The sequence below is a fragment of the Microcebus murinus genome, chromosome 10 (genome assembly GCF_040939455.1).
Source record: "Microcebus murinus isolate Inina chromosome 10, M.murinus_Inina_mat1.0, whole genome shotgun sequence".
Lineage (NCBI taxonomy): Eukaryota > Metazoa > Chordata > Mammalia > Primates > Cheirogaleidae > Microcebus > Microcebus murinus.
Genome location: NC_134113.1, coordinates 50,077,923 through 50,105,661, shown reverse-complemented (window position 1 = coordinate 50,105,661; position 27,739 = coordinate 50,077,923). Strand labels below are relative to the sequence as shown.

Here is a 27,739-nt window from a genome sequence, read left to right as displayed (position 1 = left end):
CCCAACCCTGCAGCCTAGCTGATAAAGTCAAGCTTGCTCCTTAGGAAGTGGGGAAGGAAGTGATCTGGGTTCCTTCTGGTCTGCTACTCTTGAAATCAGGACGCACCAAGGGAGCACAAAAGTAATGTTTGCCAAGTGACCTAGTGAAAGAGCACAGCTTCTCCATATGGCTTTCAGTAAATAAATGCCACCACCAGTTCTTGGCCAACCTGAACACAATTTTTAAGATAGGATCCTTGAGAAAGGAGATGCAATTATTAACTTATCTTCTTTGTGCCTCCATTGGGATCTAGAGTCCATAATGGAAATTATTGGACTTTAATGTCTATTAAACTCTGTTTATGTATTATTTATCTTTGTATATCTTTATTAATTCATCAAGAAAAGTGTCCTGAGCATACCAGAAGCTCAAAAAGCACTGAACAAATCTAAATGAAGAAACAACTTGGTAACTCTTGTTCCTGAAAGGCCATTAAAGAAGTGGCTGAAAAAGGTATCGTCTGAGTTGTAGCATTTGGCCACTCAGATTATAAAGTATGTGAACACTTCCCTGGCATCCTAATCTTTGTAAACAATGTTCCCTTAAGTTCTGCAGTGCCCAACCCCCAGGCATCTTGATATAAGAGGTGACAACTGAAATGACCATGTGATAATTCCTTTAGCAACCTGAATTCCTCTAACTATGTCTGAGTGACATCAGTTTACTCAGAGGCACTTAAAACTAGCTTATTGGTGATAGGCTATCACCTCACCCCAGTTAGAATGGCTTTCATTAAAAAGTCCAAAAACAATAGATGCTGGCATGGATGCAGACAGAAAGGAATGCTTATATACCGTTGGTGGGACTGCAAATTAGTGCAACCTCTATGGAAAACAGTATGGAGATTCCTCAAAGAACTAAAAGTTGACCTATCATTTGATCCAGCAATCCCACTACTGGGTATCTACCCAAAGGAAAAGAAGCCATTTTATCAGCATAATTGCAAATATGTGAAATCAACCCAAATGCCCATCAATTCATGAATGGACTAACAAAATGTGGTATATGTATACCATAGAATACTACTCAGCCATATAAAAGAATGAACTAATGCTTTTTGCATCAATTTGGATGGAATTGGAGACCTTACATGATTGGAGATCTTACATGAAGTATCTCAAGAATGGAAAAATAAGTATCACATGTACTTACAATTAAATTGATACTAACTGATAAGCACACATGCGCATAGAGGGAAGAAAAATTCAGTGGAAATCAAGCAGGGAGAGAGGGAGGAGGGGATGGGTGAAAACCTACCTAACAGGTACAATGAACACTATCTGGGTAATGGGCACACTTATAACTCTGACCCAAGCATTACAAAATCAATCCATCTAACCAAAAATAGTTGTGCCCTTGTAATATTTTGAAATAAAATAAAATGTACTAAAAAAAAGTAGCTGATTGGTATAAAGCATAGTTAAGTTTGGTCAGGAGGAACCATTTTAGTTTCTTTGTGTTTCACAGTTTTAAGCTGTAGAGTAAAACATATGTGTTAGAAAAAAAAATCATACCTAAAAGACTGTACAGCCCTTAGGATATGGGCTATATCATTCATTACTGATTACCACTGATTGGCACATTATTACTTTTTAATAAATATTTTGATGAATAAATTCATCTATTTAACCTGAGGTAGAAAATGCTCATCTCTTACCCTCCACCAGGATCAGATGCTACTGCAACTGATGGTACTTCTGAAACAGGGAATTGGCAGGCACTGCTTTAAGTACTGCTTTGGGCATGGCTTTGGACATTGCTGCAGGCATTGCCTTACATATTGCTTTGGGCATTGCTGCAGCATTACCAGAGTCAGAAATTCTCAAAACAAAGTTTCAAATTACCCTAATCAAAACAGGACGGAGGCAGAGCAAGTTCCAATGGGCTAGAACCAAGATGGTAGAGAAATAGAGGGCATCACCCTGATTCTACAAAACATCACTTCCATGAATATGGAAGTGACTATCCTTCCCCTTCCATGAATATCCTTCCTCTTGTTTAGCCTATAATTAAGCCATTGCTTAAATACAAGGGCGACAGGAAGGAGGGGGCCAGTTCTCTTCTGTAGGGAGAATTAGTCTCTACTCTGTGGAGTAGATTTTCCATGGTTTCTAATAAATTTCACTTTCACTTTAATACTGTCAGCTTGCTCCTGGTTTCTTTCTTGTGCAAAGCCAAGGACACAAATGGACTTCAAGTGGCTCCCAGCACTGGAGCCACTTTCTTGTGTCACTTCCTCCAGTGTGTACAGAGCAAAGAAGAGGCCCCTGCAGTGCAAAATTAGGCTGGATGGACCCCAGGGACATGCTAACCCTGTGTGTCTCTTATCAAACTCACCAGCCCAATATTTCTTCCTAGTAAATTACCTTGTACATACCAATTCAAGAGAGTGAAATATATAAGACATACTCTACTAATCTTTACCCCAGGTATAAAATATTACCACAAGTTTGGTAATGAAAGTGATAATAAAGATATGGCTATAGATAAATGTCCATTAAGTACAGATAATTCCAGCAAGAACTATGTCCATTATTATATATTTAATAAAAAGAAAATGATAGCTATGATACTCCAAACATAGTCTTGACTTTAAAAAATGCAAAGTGAAATTTTATAACTAAACATATCAAGTTGAATCTTTTTCCTGTTGTTAAATTTCCTTTGAAAAAAGAAAAAAAACTATGGTATTATCAAGTAGGATGAGCAGGACAAAGATATGTTGTATTTGATTTTTAAAATAGGATGAATTAAAATACTGGATTAAAAATAAAGGTTCTGGCTGGGCATAGTGGCCCATGCCTGTAATCCCAGCATATAGGCCAAGGTGAGGGGATATCTTGAGGCCAAGAGTTTGAGGTTGCAGTGAGCTATGATCACACTACAGTACTCCAACCTGGGGAACAAAGCATGGACTCATCTTTAAAAAAATAAAAATAAAAAAATAAAGGTTCTGATAAAATTTTGTGACTGATGAAGCCAACATGTTTACATAAACCAAGGCCAAGGACAAGAATATGTTTGAGTTTCATCTCAAACATATCTTAAAGGGGATATATCATCAGGAGACTTTCCACCAAGAAAAATATTTTCATAACTCCCCATATTACCACAGGAAGGGACAATCTATTCCATGATCATGGACACCTGACATAATGGCTAGGAAAGTAGATATTATAAACATAAAATACTTTTCTGTTATGAAAGAAGACTATAAAATACACAACAGGAACATAAAAATTTCTTAAAGTTATAAGTAAATATTTAAAGGAAGTAATGTCATGTCACAATGGGAGATCAAAAAATTAGTATTAGGATACATATAAGATACACTTCATTCTTAAATTCTATGAGAAAAGATTTTTAAAAGCATCTGAGGCTTTATTGCTGTTGAAATATATTTAGTTTCTCTTGGGAACTTGTGAAGACTCTGATTTATTTAAGACTAATTCAGGACAAACTGAAAAATAAAACACTACTTCACTTCAAAAAGAAGGGAATAGCATGCTAGCACTTATGATCAGTAGACCACCTCATAAGTTTGATCTAATTAAGAATTGATTTTTGTATTTTAAAGGCGAATCATCAACTTTGTCTGGTAAACCCCATAGAGAATTTTAAAGCTTTATATAAAAAGTATAATTTCATCAAATTTTAAAAGCCTCTTGACAGAAAATGTTACTTCAGGTAATGTAAAAGATTGGAAAATAGGATTGCTTTTTGAGAAACTCATACTGTCATATAAGCAAGGGCATAGAAAATTCAAGAAACATTTATTGAGGATGTACCATGCTAAAGACACAGAGCTAAAGTATAGAGACACAGACATGGCTTTCTCCCTTAGGGAACTTGTTGCCAGTGGAAGGATGCCCATGTAAATACAAATAATCACACTGAAAGTTAAGTTAAAAAAAAAATGATGCTATGTAAGTTTCCAGGAATATCTGAGTAATTTTACATAAACCAAGGCCAAGGACAAGAATATGTTTGAGTTTCATCTCAAACATATCTTAAAGGGGATATATCATCAGGAGATTTTCCACCAAGAAAAATATTTTCATAACTCCCCATATTACCACAGGAAGGGACTATGGAGGGTGTGAAGAGTGGCTGAGCATTTTAATAAAATTAGACCTAAAAGATGGATCAATTTCTACAGTGGAAATTGCAGGCAGGAAATTGCAGGATATTGCAGGCAGAATGACAAATTTGAAAGGAAATTTTAGTTAGTGGGTAGTGAAACATGGGGGAAAAGTGGTAGATGTTTTCAAAGTTTCTAGATTGTGTGACTAAAAGAATTGTGAAGCCATTAACTAAAGTGAGAAATATGAAAGAAAGTAGAAATGAAATATTATGGATTTAGTTTGGGACTTACTATTCAGTTTAAGGGGCTGGCAGGACATCTATGCAGGAATTAACAATAGTCAACTAGAGATACAAATGTAAACCAAGAAAAGGTCAATGCCTAAAGTTTGAATAATTCAAATATGAGTAATTGTTAAAGTCACAGGGATGAATAAATTTTTTTAGGCAAAAATGAAAAAAAAAGTATATACAGGTAAAATCAAGGACAAAACTTGAAGATTATTTCTTTTAATGGTATATCTGGAGAATAATGGAGACTAATAAGGTGTGGCCAGAGCTATATGAAAAAATCCAGAAGAAAACAGTACTACAGAAGCCAGAGAAGAAGAGAATTTCAAGAACAAACTGGTGACCAACAATGCCAAAAACTACACAGAGGTTTTATGGGAGAAAGATTGAAGATGAGCCATGGCTAAGGACAGTTCTTTTTTCAACACAAGACTCCTTCAAAAACTAAAAACTTGGGTGTAGATATAGTTTCAGATATTTTCCCTGTAAATTCAGATATGGGCTTAATTTGTGGACTGCTTCCAGGATCACTCTTAGTAAAAAGGAAGAGAAAATTGAGGAGATTATTTGAATAATTAATTTCAAAACGATTTGGCTGCTACGGGCCAAGTAATATGCAATTTTGTTAGAATCTACCCAAATATCTGAGATAAAGGTATTTAATATTAATATTTCAATTTTCTATTATGTTCATGAATGGAGAGCGGACACTTCAAATAATTCTATTTTGTAGAAGCGTATTTCTCAGTAACAGCTTTTTACTTTGACTTGATTATTTCCTTAATAAGAGAAAGTAGTTGCCATGTATATTTTGAGGGACAAATATATCAGCATGAAATTATAAAATACAAATATATCTACTCTTGAATAATTTATAATGTCATTAGAGAAATGGACTATAATCTAATGAGAGGGAGAAGACTACCATATACCTCTGAAAGTAATCAGGAATAAAGGAAAGTCTCAAGGAGGCATTAAATTATCCATTACCTTGATAGAAGAGGAAAAAAAAAATCAAGACATAGGATCATCTTGGATAGAGGGATACAACTGGTAGGAATTACAACACTTTATTGTGAAGAAGTGGATAAATATGCCTAGATAGAACAAAAGATAGGGGGCAAGGGTTGAATAGAAAAGCAAAAATAATGTTGGATATTTATGGGTAAGAGTGTATTTCTGATGGCCCTCAAAGTCTCTAATGAAGACTTATTTTGATACTAGAAAAGAGATCCTATTGCTTGTTTTTTAAGTAGCAAAATATTCTTCAAAATCATTGTTTTTCAGGATGAATTCAGTCCTGGAGGGAAGGGAGAGTTCAGATTGAGGAAGAATAGAAAGTAAATTGTTGCAATAGCATATGAATGACATAATTATAACTAAATTATAATGGTACAAAGAACAAATATAAATATATTTGAAAGATTAGTTAATGGAGCTTATTGCTAAACTTGGATGACACTTATGGAAATATGGAAGTTGGGAAGAAAGCTGGTTTGAGAACAGAAGATAAGAAAGTCAGATAGCTTCAGAAACCTCCATTACTTGTCTAGATTCCCTAGTCCTTTGTAGTAGACAAAATTCTAAGATGACCTCTAATAATCCTTGCCCATGTACAATCTTCTGTCTTTGAGTCTGAGTAGAATCTATAAATATGATGAGATATTGTTATTATGTTACTCCTGTGATTGTGTTACTTTTTATGGAAGAGGGCTATTCATAGATTTAATTAAGAGTACTTGTAAAAAGACCCTGGGTTAATCAAAAGGGAGATTATCTGGGTGGGCCTAACCTAATCACATGAGACATTTAAAAGCTGAGAGTTTTGTCTAGCTAGTAGCAGTAGAGGCAGTTGAAGAGATTCAAAACAAGACAGAGAGGTTCTCAGTTGCTGAGATGGAGGGAATCATGGAGCCAGAATATGATAGTGCCTCTATGAGCTGAGAGCAGCTCTGAAATACAGATAACAAGAAAATGAGGACTTCAGTCCTAAAATGGTTAGCTCTTGACATCTAAGATAATTAAGATCAACTTGACAGGATTAGCCATACAAACTGGAAAATAAGCCTAGGCTTCAGTGGAACATTTATTCACAGGAAAATGCTCATTGAATTAGAAAACCAAAATTAGCTTTGAAAGAAAATGTGGTCCAGCTACTTGTCTTCAAATGCATAAATAATTGTTCTGAGAAGGCTGTATCTACCTCCTTTCTTTAAATTTAACAAGAAAGGTATATTAAAATGCAACCTAATGTCTAAATGCAATTTCTCTTAGTTAAATTTAACTACCATAGCCCTAGAATATTAGTAGTGAGGATCTACTTCACAAAGAAAAAAAAATAAAACCTATATAAAGCTATGATCAGAACTTCTTAGCAGAAACTTTTCAGATCAGAAGAGAAAGTGAGATGATATATTCCAAGTGCTAAAAGAAATGAAAAAAAAGAAAAGAAAAGAAAAAAAAAACCTGTAAACCAAGAATACTTAACCCAACAAAACTATCTTTCAGAAATGGAGGGAGAAAGATTTTCCCAGACCAACAAAAGCTGAGAAAGTTCACCATAACTAGACCTACCTTAAAGAAATACTAAAAAGAATTGTTCAAGCTGAAAGGTAAGGATGGTAATTCACAACATGAAAACACATGAAAGTATAAAACTCAGTGGTAAATGTAAATATACGGTCAAAATCAGATTACTCTAATAGTTTAAAGATGGTGTGTAAATCACTTATATTTCCAGTATAAAGATTAAAAGACAAAAAATTTGAAGAAGTCACAAATTAATGAAAAGGTATCCCATGATCATGGATTAGAAAAATCCTCATTGTCAAAATGCCCACACTAACTAAAGTGATCTACAGATTCAGTGCAATCCTCATCAAAATTCCAATAGCATTTAGCACAGAAACAAAAAAACCAATCCTTAAATCTTTACGTAACATAAAAAGAGGGATAGGTAAAGCAATCTTAAGCAAGAAGAACAAAGCTGGAGACATCACACTTTTTTCGTTGTTGTTTTCAATACCAGAAAAGCAAATTGCTTGATCTAAAAAGGGGAAAGAACCTGAATAGACCTTTTTCCAAAGATGACAGGCAAATGGCCAACAAGGTATATGCAGAAAATAAACATCACTTAGTCATCAGGGAAATGCCAATCAAAAGCAAAATGAGATATAAATGGCTCTGCTGTGCTTTCCAGAGACCTAGAGCATGTGTATTGATACACAGAGATCAGGCCCAGGAGGAGCAGAGGGCCTGGGCACCACAGAAGTCATGTGGGTTCCAGGGTATGCCACACACAGAAAGAGTACCAGCTCTCTGTCATGCACCTTGAAAGCAGAGCAGGGCCTGGTTCTGGGCTGTGCAGGGGTGGAGCAGGCAGCTGCCAGCTTCTCCCTTGCTGCTGTCTCTCTTTCCAGCTCTGTGGTTGGCTTAGTGGGGGTGAAGTGCCCTTCCAAACACCAGACCTCATAGCCCTCCAAAAATAAACATTTTACATGGAAAAATATTGTGTCATCTGGTGACATTCTACCTTCCTTCCACTTAGGGATTTTAGAAGGTTAAAGCTGATTTCTTTAAATTTTTTCCCATTTTCAATATAAGATTTATGTGACCTTATTCTTGTACATGGATACTTAGACATGGGTGATGACACATGAATTTAAGTGCATATTTGATAGGAAGATGTTGAGACTAAATGAGTCCAATAGACAGTGGATGGGAATTCTTCAAAAGGGATATATGAACCTTCATGCTTTTTACACTTGTGACAAGAGTTCTAACTGCCCATTGTGAGATAGGGGATGCTATAATGTTGATACTGAATGGTGGGGACATTCTTTCCTCCTGAATTATATTTCTACGAGAAACCCAGAAGGGCCACTACTAAAGTGTAATATGTTTGTATGTGGTACAAACATATTACATGTAATATGTTGGTATGTGGTTTGTATGTGGTACAACCCCCAGGGGGACTGGGGGTTGGAGGATGATGCAACACATGGAGCTGAACTGCAGAACCTTATGATAGAAGGAGAGAGAAAAATTGAAAAAAAGGAAATTAATTTTTCTCCCTTCTTTCTAGTACATACAGCATGACTCTTGATCCTAAGAGAGGTTTCTGCATCTATCTTGTCCAATTGCCTTATTCCATGCTTTGCTTTTCTAAACAAGCTATGACTAGAGCCCCATGTGTGCTTGTGCCAAATCACAAATTATTAAAAATATATACTTGTTAGAAAAGCAGACAATTTTTTACCTTTTCTACTGATAGCCTTGTTTGTAGGGGTGCAGTATTTGACTCTTACCTAAAGTTAAATCCCAATTCACTGAAAAGAAAAAGAAACCAAATAAAGCTTTTAGGCAGTTCCCTGGATAGTCAAAAACAAAACTCTTTTACTTCAACACAACAAACTGAGTGCTTTTGTTAAACCACTCCAAATGCGATTGCTTTATAAAGGAGATGCGAAAAAGGAAGTAAATCCATAATAGCAAGGAGAATGTTAAGTGAGACAGAGATTTTGATGAATGTTCAGAAGATACTAGACTCAAGCACGTGCGACACGTAATGAAGGAAGCAGGAACGCAGGCCCACAGGCTCAGCAGAGAGGGCTTTACTCCAGTGATGTTCTAGAGAGGACCAAGGAAAGGAGATTGCCTGTGTGAAGAGCACAAAGGAAAGTGTGGAAGAAATAAGATTGGTAGACATCTGTTCATTCTCTTCCCTTACTCACTTTCCATGACTTTGGACAATTGGTTGAGTATGAAAACAAAGAATCTATCTGGACTTTGCACTGGTTATATAATCTTTTCAACTTGAAAAGATTTAATTTCATCACCTTAATTACATGGACAGTCATATTATTTGATTCTTAAGTGAATCTAATTGAGAAATATAACAAAATTTTAAAAATAATTAATAGATTTACAAACGTTAGACTAAATCAACAAAAAGGAAGGCAATTATAGTTCCAATGGCAGAGTGTGAAATTAACTTTAACAAAGTTAAAATGGTATAGCTGATAGAAGTTTCGGAGATGAGAAAGGGAGAAGTAGAGTAGAGAGACATATGGGGCCATTATGTAAAGATGAGAAATAGGAAAAAACAAAACTAAGAAAATAAATAAGAAGCATTACAAAAAGTAGCCTGGGAAGAGCACTGGAGAGTAGTATAATAAAGTAAATTTCCCATCATCAATATTTTATTGTTAATAATTACTGTTTAAAGTTGATAAATTAAAAAAGTACTTATATAATTACTTATGATTATTAAAACTAGAGGAATAAATTACAGGAAGAGTTCTGAGTGGTCACTCTGGGGAAGGGGGACTAGGGGTAGTGGTGGTTTGCTTTTAAATATATGCTGTTTGGTGCTACTCATGTTTTTGGTTTTGTTTTTACCATGTACATGTATTGCTTATAGAATTATAAAAATATCACATAGCTAACCGTAAAGCAATCCTAGTTTAAATGTCAGACAATAGAGAAAGGAGAAAACTTGCCTTCGATATCAGACCTCTATAAAATTGATATTATTATAACACAGGAGTAAGCTTCCCAATTTATTTAACAAATCTGACAAAGACAGAAAAAGAAAACTATGGGCAATCTCAATATAAAATGGTTCTCATACTTATTAGATTTCAAGGAAATTAAAATTTAAACCACAAAGTTACACCTCCATAAACCTATTAGTATAATAAAAATGTAAAAGCCTGACAATACCAAGTATTGATGAGAATATGAAATTGTGAACTGAATGATGAGTGTTTAAATTGTGACAATCACTTTGGAAAACTGCTTAGCATTATATAGTAAACTTGAAGATAACTTCTACAAGCCATCTATAGAGAAATTTTTTTTATTTGTGTCACTTTATGGGATACCTGAGAAATTATGTTATATGTTTATAATGCGTAGTGATCAAATCAAGGTATTTAGGGTGTCCATCACCAGAGCACAATGCATTTTTTTTAAGTATAGTCATCCTACTCTGCTGCCAAACACCAAATTTATTCCATCTTACTGTATATATGTATGCTTTAACCTACTTCCCTCCATCCTCCCCACCCTCCCCAACTCATCCTTTTCAGTCTCAGTTATCTATTTTCCCAGGTGTTTAAATTTTTTAGCTTCCACACATAAATTAGAGCATGTAATATTTTGTTTTTGTGCCTGGCTTATTTCACTTAAGATAATGACCTCCAGTCTCATCCTTGTTGCTCAGAATGACATGATTTCATTCTTTTCTATGGATGAATAGTTTTACACTATTCTAATAGTCATTTGTTCTAATCATCATTCTGACTGGGATAAGATTCTCATAGTGGTTTTGATTTGTATTTCTCTAATGATTAGTGATGTTGAGTATTTTTTAATATACCTGTCGGCAGTTTGCATGGCTTATTTTGAGAAACATCTATTCACGTCCTTAGCCCATTTTTAATAGGATTATTTCTTTTATTCCTGTTGAGTTGTTTGAGTTCCTTGTATATGCTGGATATAAGTACCCATCAGATAAATAGTTTGCAAATATTTTCATCCATTCTGTATGCTGGCTGATCACTCTCTTGATTATTTCTTTTGCTGTGTGGAAGCTTTTAAGTTTAATTAAGCCCCATTTGTCTATCTTTGTTGCCTATATTTTTGAGGTCTTAGTCATAAGTTCTTTGCCTAGAACAATGTCTAGGAGAGATATCCCTAGGCTTTTCTCCTACTATAGTTTCTGGTCTTACATTTAGGTCTTCAATCCATTTTGGTTTGGTTTTTTATATAGTGAGAGATAGGGGTGCAATTTCATTTTTCCGCATGTGCTAGTCAGTTTTCTAACCACAATTTATTGCAGGAGATGTCTATTCCTTAATGTAAGTTCTTGTTGGCTTTGTCAAAGATCAGTTGGCTGTAAATATGTGGCTTTATTTCTGGGTTCTCTATTCTGTTCCATTAGTCTATGTGTATATTTTTATACTAATACAATGCTGTTTTGGTTACTAAAGCCTTGCATTAATAATATATTTTAAATCAGGTAATGTGGTGTCTCCAGCTGTGGTCTTTTCTCTTAGGATTGCTTTGGCTATCCGGGCCCAATTTTTGGTTCCACATAAATTTTAGGATTGCTTGTTCTAATATTGTGAAAGACAATGTTGGTATTTTGTTAGAAATTTTTGCATTGAATCTGTGGATTTCTTTGGTAACTATGGTCATTTTAACAATATTAATTCTTCTGATCCATGCATATGGGATATTTATCCATTTGTCTGTGTCATCTTTAATATCTTTCCTCAGTGTTTGTAGTTTTCCTTGTAGAGACCTTTTACCTCTTTGGTTAAGTTTATTCCTATGTGTTTTTTTTTTTTTTTTTTTGTAGTTACTATAAATGGGATTGCTTTCTTGATTTATTTCTGGGCAAGATCATTATTGATGTATAGAAATGTTATTGATTTTCATACATTAATTTTGTATCCTGAAACTTTACTGAAATTATTTATCAAGTCTAAAAGTTTTTTGGTAGAGTCATTAGGCTTTTCTAGATATGAGATCGTATCATTAGCAAAGAGGGACAATTTGACTTCCTCTTTTCTAATTTGGATGATTTTACTTTTCTCTTGCGTAATTGCACTTGCAAGTACTTCCAGTGTTATGTTGAATAGCAGTAGTAAAAGTGGGCACCCTTGTCTTGTTCCAGTTCTTACAGAAAAGGCTTTCAACATTTCCCAATTTAATATGATATCATACACAGTCAACTGATTTTCAACAAGGGTTGCAAGAATACAAAATGGGAAAAAGATAGTCTCTTTAATTAGTAATATCAGGATACTTAGATATCCACTTGCAGAAGAATAAAATTGTACCCCTGTCTTATACCATATTCAAAAGTCAACTCAAAATAAATTAAACACTTAAACATAAGACTTGAAACCATAATAGTCCCAGAAGAAACACAGGCAACCAATCTTCTGAGAGAGTATTCTGGAAAGATGGTATAGTAAAAAGCACCAAGAATCTATCTCCTCTCCTAGACAACAATTGCACTGGGAAAATCTGTGTGATATCACTATTTTGGAACCCCGGTGTTCTCTTGAAGGCTTGCACCTTTCAGGAGAAGGCTTGGACAATAAAGTGTAGTTACTTTTGGTCAATTTTAACTCTTAGTACAGTAGCACCTACCCCAACCCCACCTCCAGCCCTATGGCAGGTGGCTCTGTGTGTATGTTCCTGGAGTAACCTATGCACAACTTGGGAAAGCCAAAGTGGGCACCAAGGAAGGACCTTGTCATCCAAATATTGGGGATCTGTGATCGGATTGCTGATTGTAGCTTTGATCACATAGTTACAGACAAAAAGGTAGATGGCCATTTTTTACACCTTTTCCCTTCCCTCATTGTTACAAGCCCCTATGACTGGAGTAACTTCCAGGGGATTTACAGAGTCAGCACTCTTTTTGTTCCCTTCCTTCAATTTTATCTTTTTATCCTTTTGGGAACCAGATATTAAAGACTAGGATGTCCAAAAATAACTGTATATATGGGGAAAATTAGAAAGTGACTGCACATGACCAGGGAAGGTGCAGGCTCAGCAAAGACCTGAGAAGACCTTAAGTTTACACCTCAGGCTGATTCTTGGCACAGAGACAGCCTACAACAATTAAAAAGACCAAAACAATAAACAAAAATAAAGGCAAAAAGCAGCAAACCTTGGGATAAGGGAGATAATCTGATTTCTAAAGTTACCACATTATTAGATTAAAATGCCCGGTGTTTAACACATAAAAATCACAAGGCGTACAAAGAAACAATAAAGTATGGCTCACTCAAAGGAAAAAAATAAGTCTTTAGAAACTGTCCCTGAAGAAGACCTGATAAAAGATCTATTAGAAAACTTTAATAAACTGTCTCAAAGATGCTCAAATAAATAAGTATATATGTGGAGAAAGTAAAAAACAATTATGTATGAATGAAGCAGAAATATCAATCAATAAATAGAAAACCTAAAAAAAAAAAACTAAAAAGAAATTCTGTCATTGAGAAGTACAGTAACTCAAATTAAAAATTTACTATAAGGATTCAAAGGCAGTGTTGAGCAGGCAGATGAAAGAATCAGAGAACTAACTTAAAGATAGTACAATAGAAATTATCAAGTCTTTGGAAAGGAAAGAAAACAGATTGAAGAAAAGTGTACACTGCAAACTAGTTCAACCTCTGTGGAAAGCAATATGGAGATACCTCAAAGCAATACAAGTGGATTTACCATTTGATCCAGCAATCCCACTACTGGGCATCTACCCAAAAGATCAAATGACACTCTACAAAAAAGACACCTACACTCGAATGTTTGTAGCAGCACAATTCACAATTGCAAAGCTGTGGAAACAACCCAAGTGCCCATCAATTCATGAGTGGATTAATAAAATGTGGTATATGTATAACATGGAGTACTACTCAGCTTTAAGAAACAATGGTGATACAGCACCTCTTGTATATTCCTGGATACAGCTGGAAACCATTCTACTAAGTGAAGTATCTCGAGAATGGAAAAACAAGCACCACATGTACTCACCAGCAAATTGGCATTAACAGATCAACACCTAAGTGGACATATAGGAATAACATTTATTGGGTTTTGGGCAGGTGGGAGAGGGGAGGAGGGGATGGGTATATACAACCAAACAAGTAAGATGTGCAACGTTTGGGGGATGGACACGCTTGAAGCTCTGACTCAAGAAGGGAGAGGGGCATGGGCAATATAAGTAACCTTAACACTTGTACCCCCATAATACGCTAAAATAAAAAAAATATTGATTGAAAAAAGTGTACAGACACTAAGATATAGCTAAATGGGGCACCGTCAAGTGGACTAACAAATACATTGTGAAAATCTCAGGAGAAAAAAAGAAAAATGGAAATGGAGAATAACTGAGGAAGTAATGGTTGAAAACTTACTAAATTTGATGAATATAAATATCCAAGAAGCTGAAAGAACTCCAAATTAAATGAACTGAAAGAGACACACACAAGGATACATTATAATCAAACTTACAAAAGACAAAGAATTAATCATGAAAGCAGAAATGGAGAAGCCACTCATCACATACGAGTGATTTTCAATAAGATTACCAGCAGATTTCTCATCAGAAACTTTGGAAACCAGAGGCCAGTGAGCCAATATATTCAAATTGATAAAAAAATAAATAAATAAATAAAAACCTGTGAACCAAGAATCCTACATCTGCCAAAACTGCCCTTTAAAAGTGAGGGACAAATTCAAACATCCCCAGATAAACAAAAGCAGAAGAAGTTTATTACCACTTGACCTGCAACACAAGAAATGTTCAAGGGAGTCCTGCATAGCAAAATAAAAGAGTACTAAATAATAACCTGCAACCATATGAAAAAATAAAGACATCAATAAAAGTAAATAAATGGGTAATTATAAAAGTTGGTACTATTGTAACAATGTTTTGTAACTCTAATTTTTGTTTTCTACATAATTTAATAGACTAATATATTTTGTAAAAAATTATTTGTATGTTTTTAGGTACTCAGTGTATAAACTTAATTTTGTGACATCAGCATGGAAAGGGGTAGGGCTGAAGGTATAAAGAAGCAGAGCTTTTGTATGTCTTTGAACTTACATTGACAGAATTTCAGATTAGAGTGTTATAACTTTAGTATGCATGGTAACCACAAATAAAATAGCTATGGAACATACACAAAAGGAAATGAGAAAAAATGTAAATACTTTACTACAAAAAAAATCAAATAAACATAGACGAAGATAGTAATGCAGGAAATGAGGGACAAAACAACATAAATTATATAGACGACAAATAGCAAAGCCACAGAAGTCAGTCTTTCTTTATTAGTAATTCCTTCCAATGTAAAGAAAAAATTAAAAAAAAATTAAAATCCCCAATCAAAACATAGGGACTAGCAGAATAGATAAAAACACATGATCCAGGTATATACTATCTACAAGAGACTCATTTTAGATCCAAAGATACAAATAGGTTAAAAGTTGAAAGGATGGAAAAAAAATAATCCACATAAATGGTAACCAAAAGAGAGCAGGGGTGACTATACATACTAATAGTAGACAAAATAGATTTTCAATCAAAAAAAATTTACAAGAGACAAAAAGGACATTCTTTATTAACAAAAGGATTAATGCAGCAAGGAGACACAACAGTTATAAGAACTTACACATCTGACAGTCCATCAAAATATAAGAAGCCAAAACTGACAGAGTTGAAGGAAGAAATAGACAGCTTTACAGCAATATTTGGAGATTTCAATATCTCACTCACAATAATGAATAGAAAAACCAAACAAAAGATGAATAAGAAAATAGAGGACTTAAACAATAAACCAACTAGATGTAGCAGATATATGCAAAACTCTTTAAACAACAACACTAGCTTACACATCCTTTCAAGTGCACATTTTCTGGAATAGGCCACCTATCAGGACACAAATTAAATCTCAATAGATTCTAAAAGATATATATCATACAAAGTCTCTTCTCCAACCATAGTGAGATGAAGTTAGAAATAAATAACAGAGGTAAAACTGGAAAATTCACAAATGTGTAGAAAGTAAACGACATACTCTTAATCAAGGATCAAGGAAGAAATCACAAGGGAAATAAGAAAATACTGAGAAATGAAAATGAAAACACAACATACTGAAACTTACAAGATGCATAGGAAACAGTGATAAGGGGAAATTCATAGCTATAAGCACATATTAAAAAACAAAGCAATCTCAAATCAATAACCTACCTTTATAACTTAATGAAATAGAAGAATAAACTATTAATAAATCCAAAGATAGCAGAAAGAAGAAAATAAAAAAGAATATAAAAAACAATAGAGAAAATCAATGAACCCAAAAGTCAGTTCTTTGAAAAGATCAATGAAATCGACAAACCTTTAGAGAGGTAGAAAAACAAAAAAGGGAAAAGACTCAATTAAATCAGAATTAAAAGTGGGGAAATTACTACTGATTCCACATAAATAAAAAGGGTTATAAAAGAGTATTATGAACAATTGCATGCCAAAAAGTTCGATAATCTATATGAAATGGACAAATTCCTAGAAACACTATCCTTACCAAGACTCAATCATGAAGAAAATGAGAACCTGAACAGACCTCTAACTAGTAAAGAGATCTATACTTTAAAGACTCCTGAGAAAGAAAAGCCCTGAATCTGATGGCTTCACTGGCGAATTCTAACAAACACTTAAACGGTGAAGTAATACCAAACCTTCTCAAACTTTTCCAAAAAATTAAAGGGGAAGTAACACTCAACTCATTCTGTGAATGTTACCCTTATAACAAAGTCAGACAAAGGCACTACAAGAAAAAAAACAATGACAAAAAACGTACAGACCAAAATCCCTTATGAAATAAATTATAAAAAATTAAAAAAAGAACTACCCATATGATAAAGCAGTCCCATTACTGAGCATATATCCAAAGGAAATGCAATCAGTGTGTTGAAGAGATATCTGCACTCCCATGGTGATTGCAGCACTATTCACAATATCCAAGATATGGAAGCAACCTAGATATCCACTGATGAATGAATAGGTAAAAAAAGTGGTATATGTTATATCCTCAAGGTTTATCCATATTGTCACAAATGTCAGGATTTCCTTCCTTTTAATGGCATCCATCTTTATGCCAAGTAAAATAAGCCAGAGACAGAAGGACAAATACTACATGATACCATTTATATGAGAGTAAATAGGATTATAATATAGTTTAGCCACTTTGGGAAGCAGTTTGGTAGTTCTTTAAAATGGTAAATGTTACCATATTACTCAGTCTCTCAGAATGTTACAGATTTACCACATTACCCAACAATTCACTTCTAACTATATTTAACTAACTAACAATTTATTTAAATTTAGTTATTTAAAATAACTAACAATTTCACTTCTAACTCATGAGAAATAAAAACATATATTGATAGAAAAACTTGTGCATAAGTGTTCATAACAGTATTATTGCTAATAGCAAATAAGTGGAAACAACCCAAATATCCATCAACTGATGAATGGGTAAATAGTGTTTTATCCATACAACAGAATGTTATTTGTGAATAAAAAAGAAAGAATTACTGATACATGCTACACCATGGACAAACCTTGAAATCATTATGTTAAGTGGAAAACCAGTCATAAAACACCACATAGTGTATTATTCTATTCATATAAGATATCCAAAATAGGTACTGATAAATACATAAAGACAGAACACAGATGGTGGTTGCCAGGGCCTGAGGGAGAGAATGGGAAACAACTGCATAATGGGTAAGAGGTTTTCTTTTGGGAAGATGAAAAATGCTTTGAATCAGATAGACGTGATGGTTGTACATTACAAATGCCCTAAATGCTACTGAATTGTAGACTTTAAAATGGTTAATTACATATTATGTCAATTTTATCTTAACAAAAAAAAAAAGCTAGAAAAAACATATCCTGAATTTGCTCACTGTCTCCATTTCCACTACTCACACTCGAGTCTAACTAAGCCACTGTCTTCTCTCACCTGGAGCACTGGCATAGCTTCATCACTGGAATTACTGCTTATATTAATAGTTCTTCCTCCCTGTAAAACATGCTCCACAGGACAGCCACAGTGACCTTTTAAACTTAAAACAGGTCACATCACTCATATCATTCGCTTACTCCAATGGTGTCTCATTGCACTTAGAATGAAATCCAAACACCTACCTTAGCCCTACGTGAACTGCATGCACCTTGTTCCCCTCTCCAATGTCATCTGGCAACATTTTCATGCTGGCCTATTCTTTGTCTCTGGATCACGCCAAGCTCCATCCTACTGTGCAGCCTTTGGATTAGCAATTCTCCTCTTTCCTTTGCTGACTTCTCATTCTACAGTGTTCAGCTTAATCTTCAGAGAAAAGCTCTCTGAATTCCCAGGCAAAAGTGGCCACCTAAGCACTCTTTCTTATATCATCCTATTTTACTTTTCTACAAGCAATCTTAAGAAACTGATATTTTTCTTCAGCTTGTTTATCATCTATTATCCCCAGAGCACATATTTTGGAATCATACTGCTTAGTTTCTAATCCCAGATCCTTTACTTTTGGGACACTTATATTATCTGTACATAATTCATAGAGTTGTGAGGCATAAAAGAATGCTCATAGAATGCTTAAAAACTTTAGTATATGCTGACAAGCTAAAGAATATGCTAATTATTATTTACTTCAGATCTTTTTAAATGATAACATTTGGTATTATTTTTATATAGTCAAACCACATCTTTATATTTTTCTCCTTTTCTGTTGATTTTCTGGTATCTAGAGAAAGCATCTGTTTTGTCAGATTTCTGCGGTTCTGTGAGCCGTTTGGTCCTTCTGACACACATTCGCTATCTAAATATTACAACAAAATTTGCCCGTGCCATCATTTACTTCCCCTGCAGCAATTAATTAGGTGGGACATCTCTGCTGACATTTCCCCATCAACACCATCCTTGCCTGAGGGATCTGTGAGTAGCCTTCCCCAACCCATATGTCCCCTCACACATCTCCTCCTCTCAGAACACTGGCTCCAGTGCCCTGAGAGTCCCGGAGTTAAGACAGCAGATATGTGGAGAACTGCACTGCTGAGGGGTCATTCTGAACATACCACACAACATACATTTGTGCCTGGTGAGGGGAAAATAAACGTCTTAGAGTGAAGCTTAATTCATAGTTATAAAATCAAAGAGGTGAGAGAGCACAATGAGAATGGATTTTTCCAGCTACTGAGAGATCTTCTGGGTAGATGACAGAGATGAAAAGCAATCATCAGAGAAAGACATAAAAAACAAACTCTTCAGAAAAAAATGAGATTTTCTCCTAAATACCCATTAAACTGAGAGTTTTACCGTATTAACTGAATCTCTTGTATATGTAGGCAGTTACTGCTGTTTGTAGGCATACTGAGAACTCTTGATAGTCTTTAGAAAGCCATGACACTGACTTAGCAACATTTTAGAGCCTATAATAGGGACTCTAATTATTGAATGGAAAACATTAAAAAACTCTAATACTCTGAAAATATTAATATGCTCCTCCAGGATATAAATGTACCTTCACTGAAATAAATTATGAGCTGAAAGAAAATATAGTTTGATTATTCTATTTTGTCTTAGCAGGTAAAGAAATATGTACATTTTATATTTATACTTTCTATATATCGTACTTTTCATGTACAGTAATATGTTTTTGCATAATTTTTCCTAATGAGAGGCATAAAGACAAATAATTACAAAGAAAGTATAGCAGTATTAATGGCAGGTCAGTCAAATGACTAATTATCTCCAGGGACAGCACCCTTATTTAGATGGCAGTATCTTGCCTTAAGGGTGATTAAAATAATAAATGGAGAAGTTATTTCATATTTTTCTAAATGACACAGGAATCAGAGTAATAAGCTCAGAAAAACATTAGATTTCTAAAAAAAAAAAAACAAACAAATAAAAAAACCCTTTATGTTATAGGTAAAACCAACAGATTTATTTTACTATATCATTAACTTTCCAAAATGAAAGTGCGATTTCAAACACTGGCTCATTTAAATTAAATTTAAGTGTTAAGTTCAAAATGCCATCGTCTCTCTGTGATATAACAAAAGTCATAGCTTTATAGCAAGCACATTTTCAAGAAAGAATCATTACATTAAAAAATAGAGCAGGGATTAAAACAAATTCTCATCATGAGACTTTTTTTAACCTAGTTTCCATTCTTAAAATAATTTTCATGTAGTAAGACAGCAATATTAAAATGAACCTTATACAATGAAAATAGTGGCAGATCATATTAATTTAATTGGTATAAAATCATATAATGTAAAAAATTTTTAAATGTGAAAATTTCACTCTCATGGCTAACTTAGTACAAAGGTATTTGTAACTAACAATTACTTTGGTACCTTGGACAACATACCTCCTTCATTTCCCTAAACATGTGAGTTTGTGGAAGCAACAAGAACGTACAGACTTCTGTTTTACTGGTGCTACCACCGAGAGAGCGAAGGATCCTTGGTCATGCCATAACTCTTTGCTTCAGTTTTCTACTTCATACCAAAGGAAAAGAAAGGGTTTTTTATTTTCTATCTTTATATTACACGGTTTCTCGAAATAAATAAATCATGTGTATGAGTATAAATATATTATACATGTGAATTCATAGACACCGGAATACACATATGTACATATATGTCGTGTGTTAAATGTAGTCAGTATGATCCTCTTACCCTTTTCTCTCTTTATTGTTAAGGCAGAGTTTACCTTTTGCATAAAATTATGCAGGAAAAACTCTGGAAAAGTTGGTTCACACCTATGTTAACCCTTACAGATTTTTCTTCTATAAAAAGCCCACATGGATTTCCTTTTAATAGCAAAAACATAGGCTAAATGTTTACATTCCGTTTCATTAAACAAGGTAATTCTCCAGCTTTGAACAAAGGTCATTAACTTGTAATGCATACCCAAATCAACAGAGAATTATAATAAAATGAATCTCACAGGATGTAAAGAAAAAAAGCTAGTTCAGGACTTCATTCAGAGTGGCTTCCTGACTTGCTTTTAATTGAGTTTCACGCCAATGCTTTGTTCCAAACACCATTCAAAATGCTGGCACATGTAAAGGTTTTACAGAGAATCCTACGTCTCAAGTTACCACGAAACTGGGAAAATTACAGTGGTTTTCTTTACAAGTTAAATGTCATAATATTAATAGCAACAGCAGGATTATTGAACACCACAGTACCTTCCATCTATGTTTCTATTTTTTAAATTGGACTGCTTCCTTAAGCTTTATTTTTTTAAAAATGTGACTTCTCCCCATAGCAATACTACTTATAAGCATCCACAAAAGGGGGAGGTTTGCAGGGGGTACAGGATGAAAAATTACCCATTGGGTACAATGTACATTATTCAGGTGACAGGTATACTAAAGCCTAGGCTTCTCCGCTGTACAATTCATCCATGTATCAAAAACCATTTGTACCCCATAAATCTATTAAAATAAAACTTTAAAAAATAAAATAATATAAAATGCAACTTAAACATTTTGTATCCTATATTTTCTCATGTTATGTACTGAGTCCTTTCAAATATCATTAAACATTCTTTGAAAACATGAAATAAAATATAAACCGTTAAGTTGATGCAGTACCAAAACAGACCAACTCCTTAATAATATCAAAAAACTTTTAATCTATTCTGCCCAAAATATAGACTTTCTCCCATAAATATTAAAATTTCAGATTTTTTTGGTTTGCATTTTCCACATTATAGTTTGCTAATTCGGATCAAATAGCATGTAAGAATAGTTTTTCAGGTAGGCACACTCATGTTTGAATCTCACATCTACTATTGACTAATTATTGAAAATAAGCAAGTTATTTATCCTCTTTGAGCCTTAGCCTCCTTATCTGAGATAGAGATAATACTTCCTCCCTCAGCTGTTTTCTGGGTAAATCATGCACAGTGCCTGTAAGAGTTGTTCCATAAATGCTTTTTGTTTTATTGACATTGCTTTTTTATTGATTTTTAAAAATTATATTTTAGGATGGACCAAACATATAGTATGTTTTCTTGTAACCTGCATATATTTACTAATCAAAAATATATTTAAAAATCCAAGAGAAACTGTAAATGACACAATTATTAATTAATAGAGATTCTCACAGAAAAAATATGCTATATAAAGTTTATTGTGCCACTCATAATTACAAGCTAGAATATTTTAAAAGAAGCTTGTTTAACAAAATTTTGTCTCTCTCTTGTTACTTGCAGCATCCAATTAAGATGCTTAAACCTCAAAATTTACGCCCATCTGCCTCTCTTCTTGCTGCCAGGATCCATGATTTACACATGGTTTCCTGTTATAAAACTAGTGGGGGGTGGTACAGGGTGGAGGATGGTTTGAAACAAAACAAAACTGATCTTCACCCATGAACAGATATTTGGTTTTTCCTTCTAAACTCATGTAGCCTGAAGTACATGTTGATAATAATGATCACCAGAGTAAACAAATTTAAAATAATTTCACCTTTGAATAACAATTTTCCCCACCATACCAAATAATAAATACTGCAAACATTTATTTATTTTTTATATTTACTGTAGAAGTTAATAATAGATGATATTACTAATGGATTAAAAATAGATGATATTAGAAAATGCCTAGAAAATGGAAAGTTATTTACTACTAAGAATTTCTTTTTTGGTAAGTATGAATTATAGCAGCCTTTAGGAATAAGTTCATTTGAAATCACACAGCTTCTTATCTAACACGAAAGGAGTCTTTGTACTTGTGCACCTGATGGCTGAGGCAGGAGATGAGGAAAGGTCTAGACTCCACCTAATCAGAAGACAAATCAGAAAATCACAAGTAAAACTGTAAGGCACAATCTCATAGGAATTCCCATTGTAAATGCAGTAGTAATGACAAATTACTTAAGAGCACCCTTTCTTACTTTTCTCTCACCTGTATATACCTGCAAATGGTTACTTTAGTGGCCATGGCAGGTCTGCTGGACAGAGAGCTATGTGCCATATAAGGACATGACTGCTACCACCAGTCCCCACTTGGGCTGGGGGAAGTAAGGGAGATGTCCACAGCCAATTCTGGCCAGTGAAACAAATCAGCAGAACCTACTCAAGGTAGGTTTTACACAGTGTTCTAATGTTCTCAGATGTCATATATCTCTTTAATAATTTTCATGGTAGTTTTTTAAGATTTTGTTACTGGTTCCTAACTAAAAATTATTACATAACCTAACGTGCTTCATTCTTCAACTCATCAAATATTGGTAATGCTAAATGTGGGTCAGGTTGCAAACAATTCAGTAATGAGTTTTTACTGCTTTTTTTTTTTTGAAGAATGAGTTTCACATGCTTTTTTCCGTCTAATTTAAAGAATAGTTTTAATTTAAAAAGGGTAAAGCTATTTTTAATATGGCCTCTGTTATTATTTAATCATTATAATGTGAGGACAGAAAATATTTAGATCAAGTACCCATTTCAGTGAATGCAATGATTCCCTGTGGAACATAATTAATTGCGTATTAATTATAGACCACCTACGGATGAAGTCTTTTGTAACTTTTACTCACAGTCATCCTAATCACCATTATCACTCCCAGTGATGTTATCAATATACTTTAACATCACCCCTTGAAAGCAGTCCATATCTTAACCACTTCAGTACCAGCCTCAACTATAGTCGATAGCCACAGATGAACGCGCACAGCGACTTTAGCCGACAGCCGTGTATGACTTTTCTAATTTTTCATTTATCAAAATAAAATTGTGAACATTAAAAAATGATGTAATGAAAACATATATGTATATGTTACCTATTCTAATTTACATTACAAGTAAAGCTGCCTGTAAAGTAAAATAAGCTTTCAGTGCTTTAAAGCTTTCCTCATCACATAAGAGCAAAACGGATTTGTCATCAATGCACAGCACAAGCTATCGTGTGGACTATGAGTGCCGGCTGTGGGCAAGGGTTCGTGGCTGGTGAGCGCCATACCCACGTGGTTAATAGATTTCCTGGGATGTCTCAAGATAAAAGAAAGAAATGTAGTCACACAGTAAGAAAGGTATGGGCTAAAGATGCTCACAAATTTTGTCTTAAATTCTGACTCAGCCCCTTAGCAGCATTGTCATATTAACATTGCACAAGTTTTTGAACCATCTGAGATTCAGTTTCTTCATCTTAAAACTGGGGTTATAATAATGACACCATAGAGTGTGGTGAAGAGTATGTGAGATAATTTATGTACTTCACCTACATTGTAGAAACTTATATTCTAGGTTGCTACATAACTAGAAAGCTTAGGATAAGGCTTGTCATCTCCATGGTAAGACATATCTCAGTCTATCAGAGGAGCTGCCCCAACTCCTACATAGTTTAGTAAAAAACAATGACTTTGGAAGTGCTATAAGGATAATGGAACACTAATATGAAAAGTAAAAAATATTTTTTTCAAATGCTTTGTACACAAAGACAGAAATATAATACAAGTCACAAATGTGAGCTGCATATGTAAAATTTAATTTTCTAGTAGCCACATTGAGAAAAGTAAAAAGCAAAAAGTTGACATTAATTCCAATAATATTTAACCCCATTATCCAAAATATTATCATTGCAACATTATATCAATATAAAATTATTAATTTGATATTAATTATTCTTACTGAATCTTTGACATCCACTGTGAACTTTACACTTACTGCTTATCTCAATTCAGACACACTTCAAGTGCTGATTAGCCGCATGTAGCTAGTGGCTCCCATATTAAGAAATGTAGATTGATGAAACATCTGGCTGAGTGGGCTGAATTTATTAATATTCATCTGAATGTTCCAGCAGTCTCTGGACACAACCACAACTACATATTTGTTAATTCTGTAAATTTTATATGTGATTGTCAAGGAAATCTATCTTCTCCATTGAGATGCCTTAAGAGAAACACTGACTACTGAATTGTAAAAAGCTTTCCAAGGTAAAATGTAATTACAAATGTTTTGAACCCATCTTTAATGTTTCTTCAAAAGAGTTTGAATAAATATAGATTCTTTCATTTAACAGGGTTGATTTTTCTCCTGTAAGAGTTTAAATAAAAGAAATGTCAAAATACTCTAATCTTTTTTTTCCTGGTGATGCTTTAATGTTAAAAATATTTCCCTAGAACACACACCATATGTCATGAGGGAAGAAGAAAAAAATGTTTTTCATAAGTGAATGAAACTTTATAATCAGTTAGATGAGCTACAAGTCTTTTAAACTCTTGAGAGAAATAGAACAGGCATTATTCAATGAGGTCATGTCTGCTCATATATTATAGACAGTAATTGCCTAAGGTAACAAGAAAAAATGTTAAAGCAAAAATATAAACACATATTTTTAAAAACATAACAAAATGAATAGGGAGGGTTACTTTATATTTTAAAGGGTTTTGTACTGTCTAGCATCAAACATTATATCACAGATGCATTTTGTTCACAAATGCCTACCTAATGCTTTGGTAGCTACTGAGCTGAAATCAAAGCTAAGCCAAGATTAAGAAATTCCTTAGAAAAAGGTAATTGAATTTCTATCATGTAAAAAGGTAATATTCAAATTATATTCTATCTTTACATAGAGGTTATAAATATTAATAATTTCCAAGTTTTCCTAATCTGTTTATTTTAAAGATACTGGATTCAAATTATTCTAAAGAAGACTATGAAAATTAACAAAGTTATGACTTAACAATAATGAGTTCAGAAAGATTATGGCATAAATAATTCTGGTGTAATCCAAAAAACATATGTGCATAATATATACTTCATTTAAAAATAGAAACACCATATTTTCTCATAAATTTCCTCCTTATTGCATGTGATATATTTGTGTTGTTCTGAGAAGAAAATGTAATATAAGAAGTTTCTCCCACATGTTTTATATTAGGTTGCAGAGCTGGAGACCGAGGTGTCAAGTGGGATCTAGGTTGGAGTAGTTGATTGGGATGCCCAAGGCAGTAGTTTACAGTGAAATCTGTAAGGTTATTTGCACCAATACCAGTGGAAATTCTGTTCAGGAGAGAAGGTTTTAAGTTGTGGTGAATCTCTAAATCAGAAGTTAATAGCAAATATTCCAAGCTATCGGTCCTTTGGGGACACAATCCCAGCCAGAAGTTGAGGATATGACAGGCAGGGTCCTCCCTCTATTGGAAATGGGTAAAAGGAATAGGCAGTGTGTCAAGATCTTGATTCAAGTTGGAGTCAAAGACAGAACTCCAAGCTAAAAATAGAGTGAGAAAGACAAGCAGAAAATGGAAAGGACATGGAGACTGAGTCAATGTGGCACGAGGGTGAGAAGAATCAACAAATGAATAGGTGCACAGATGCCCAGGACTCTGCACAAGCGCATAATACTGCACCCAGGGCAGCAGGACTACTTTTAAACCACCATAAAAAGGAAAACTCTTCCTCTGGGTGTGTAACTGCTTCTTCTCCCTGTGTCTTCTTTGCCTGAATGATGTGGGTCCTCCAATGACCCAATACATGTGCCATTTGAGGATTCAATGAAGTAGCACATGTATAAATATCTAGTATATAGTTGGTATTTCATAAATCCTTTCTTTTTATATGTGAGGAAGCGTTAACTAGGAGGGATGAAGGTCATTTGCCAGGGGAAGCAGGAGCCCAGTCAGAGACCTGGAAAACGGGAGGCACTAAGCATAGAACTAGGCTACATGTGTAAATAACGTTCAACTTACAACCCCCTTTTTAAAAGACTTAAAATTATCATCAGGTACTGAAATTGGGAAAATCAATAATCTATAGAAAAAATTGTGCATTTTCAAAGATAATTATGATACTTGAAAGGCAGTTTTTTCAATAAAAGCATTTCTTTGATTATCCCAAATAATGTTATTCTCAGAAACAGAAATCAAGTAAGATGAAAAGCCCTGTCATTTTATACATTTTAATAGCATCTAAAAATACTTCGTGGGGTTTGTGACATCATACTAAATTCTAATGAATTATATTAGTACTGGTCATAGCTATTGGTATAAAATCCAAGAATGCATAATAATCTAAAGTACTGAAACTCCATATTGTATAAATCCACATCAAAATTCCCATGAAATATCCATGTATTATTTATAAAGTAATTTCATCTTGTGATTCTGATCAAATCATAAATAATGAGATGAAGCTCAAAATGGAATTTAGTTTTATTGAAATATGTGATTGCATATTTCTTCCTTTTTCCATATTTCAAAGGTTAAAACATGACATTTTGGGCCCACATTCAATAGTAAGTAGTTTAAATATAATAATGAGATTCCATATATCTGACCAACAGGGCTTTAAATACTTCAGGCTGGATTTGGCTGCAATTAAAAAAATGCAGGAATGCAATAAAAAATAAAAGTCCTTTTCCTTTCAAAATATGCATGTAGTTTGCTTTACACATACTTATATGTAAATATAAAATTATATATAAATCAAGTTATACATACAGTACATATACATCTTCATCTGTGTGTATATATGTATATATATGTGTCCATATAGTATGTGTATATATATGGGTGTGTGTGTGTATTTCTTTATAAGTTTTTACAAAACTGCTGACTACAAAATGATATCTCTAAGTAGTGTTTTCAATAATGTAATTAGAGTTATACATGACTTACATAAATAATTTAATATAAAATCCTTTTGAGGATCTGAGGCATGGTTTGGATTGGATTTCTAAGTCAGGTTATTAACAATTTGCTTCCCTGAACAACAATCTCAT

At 33.9% G+C, this 27,739-nt stretch overlaps 1 protein-coding gene across 3 annotated transcripts in view; it reads right to left on the bottom strand.

Annotated features, from left to right (window-relative positions):
- TMEM117 (transmembrane protein 117) overlaps positions 1-27,739 on the bottom strand; it is a 464,361-nt gene that overhangs the window by 81,653 nt on the left and 354,969 nt on the right. The window lies entirely within an intron of this gene.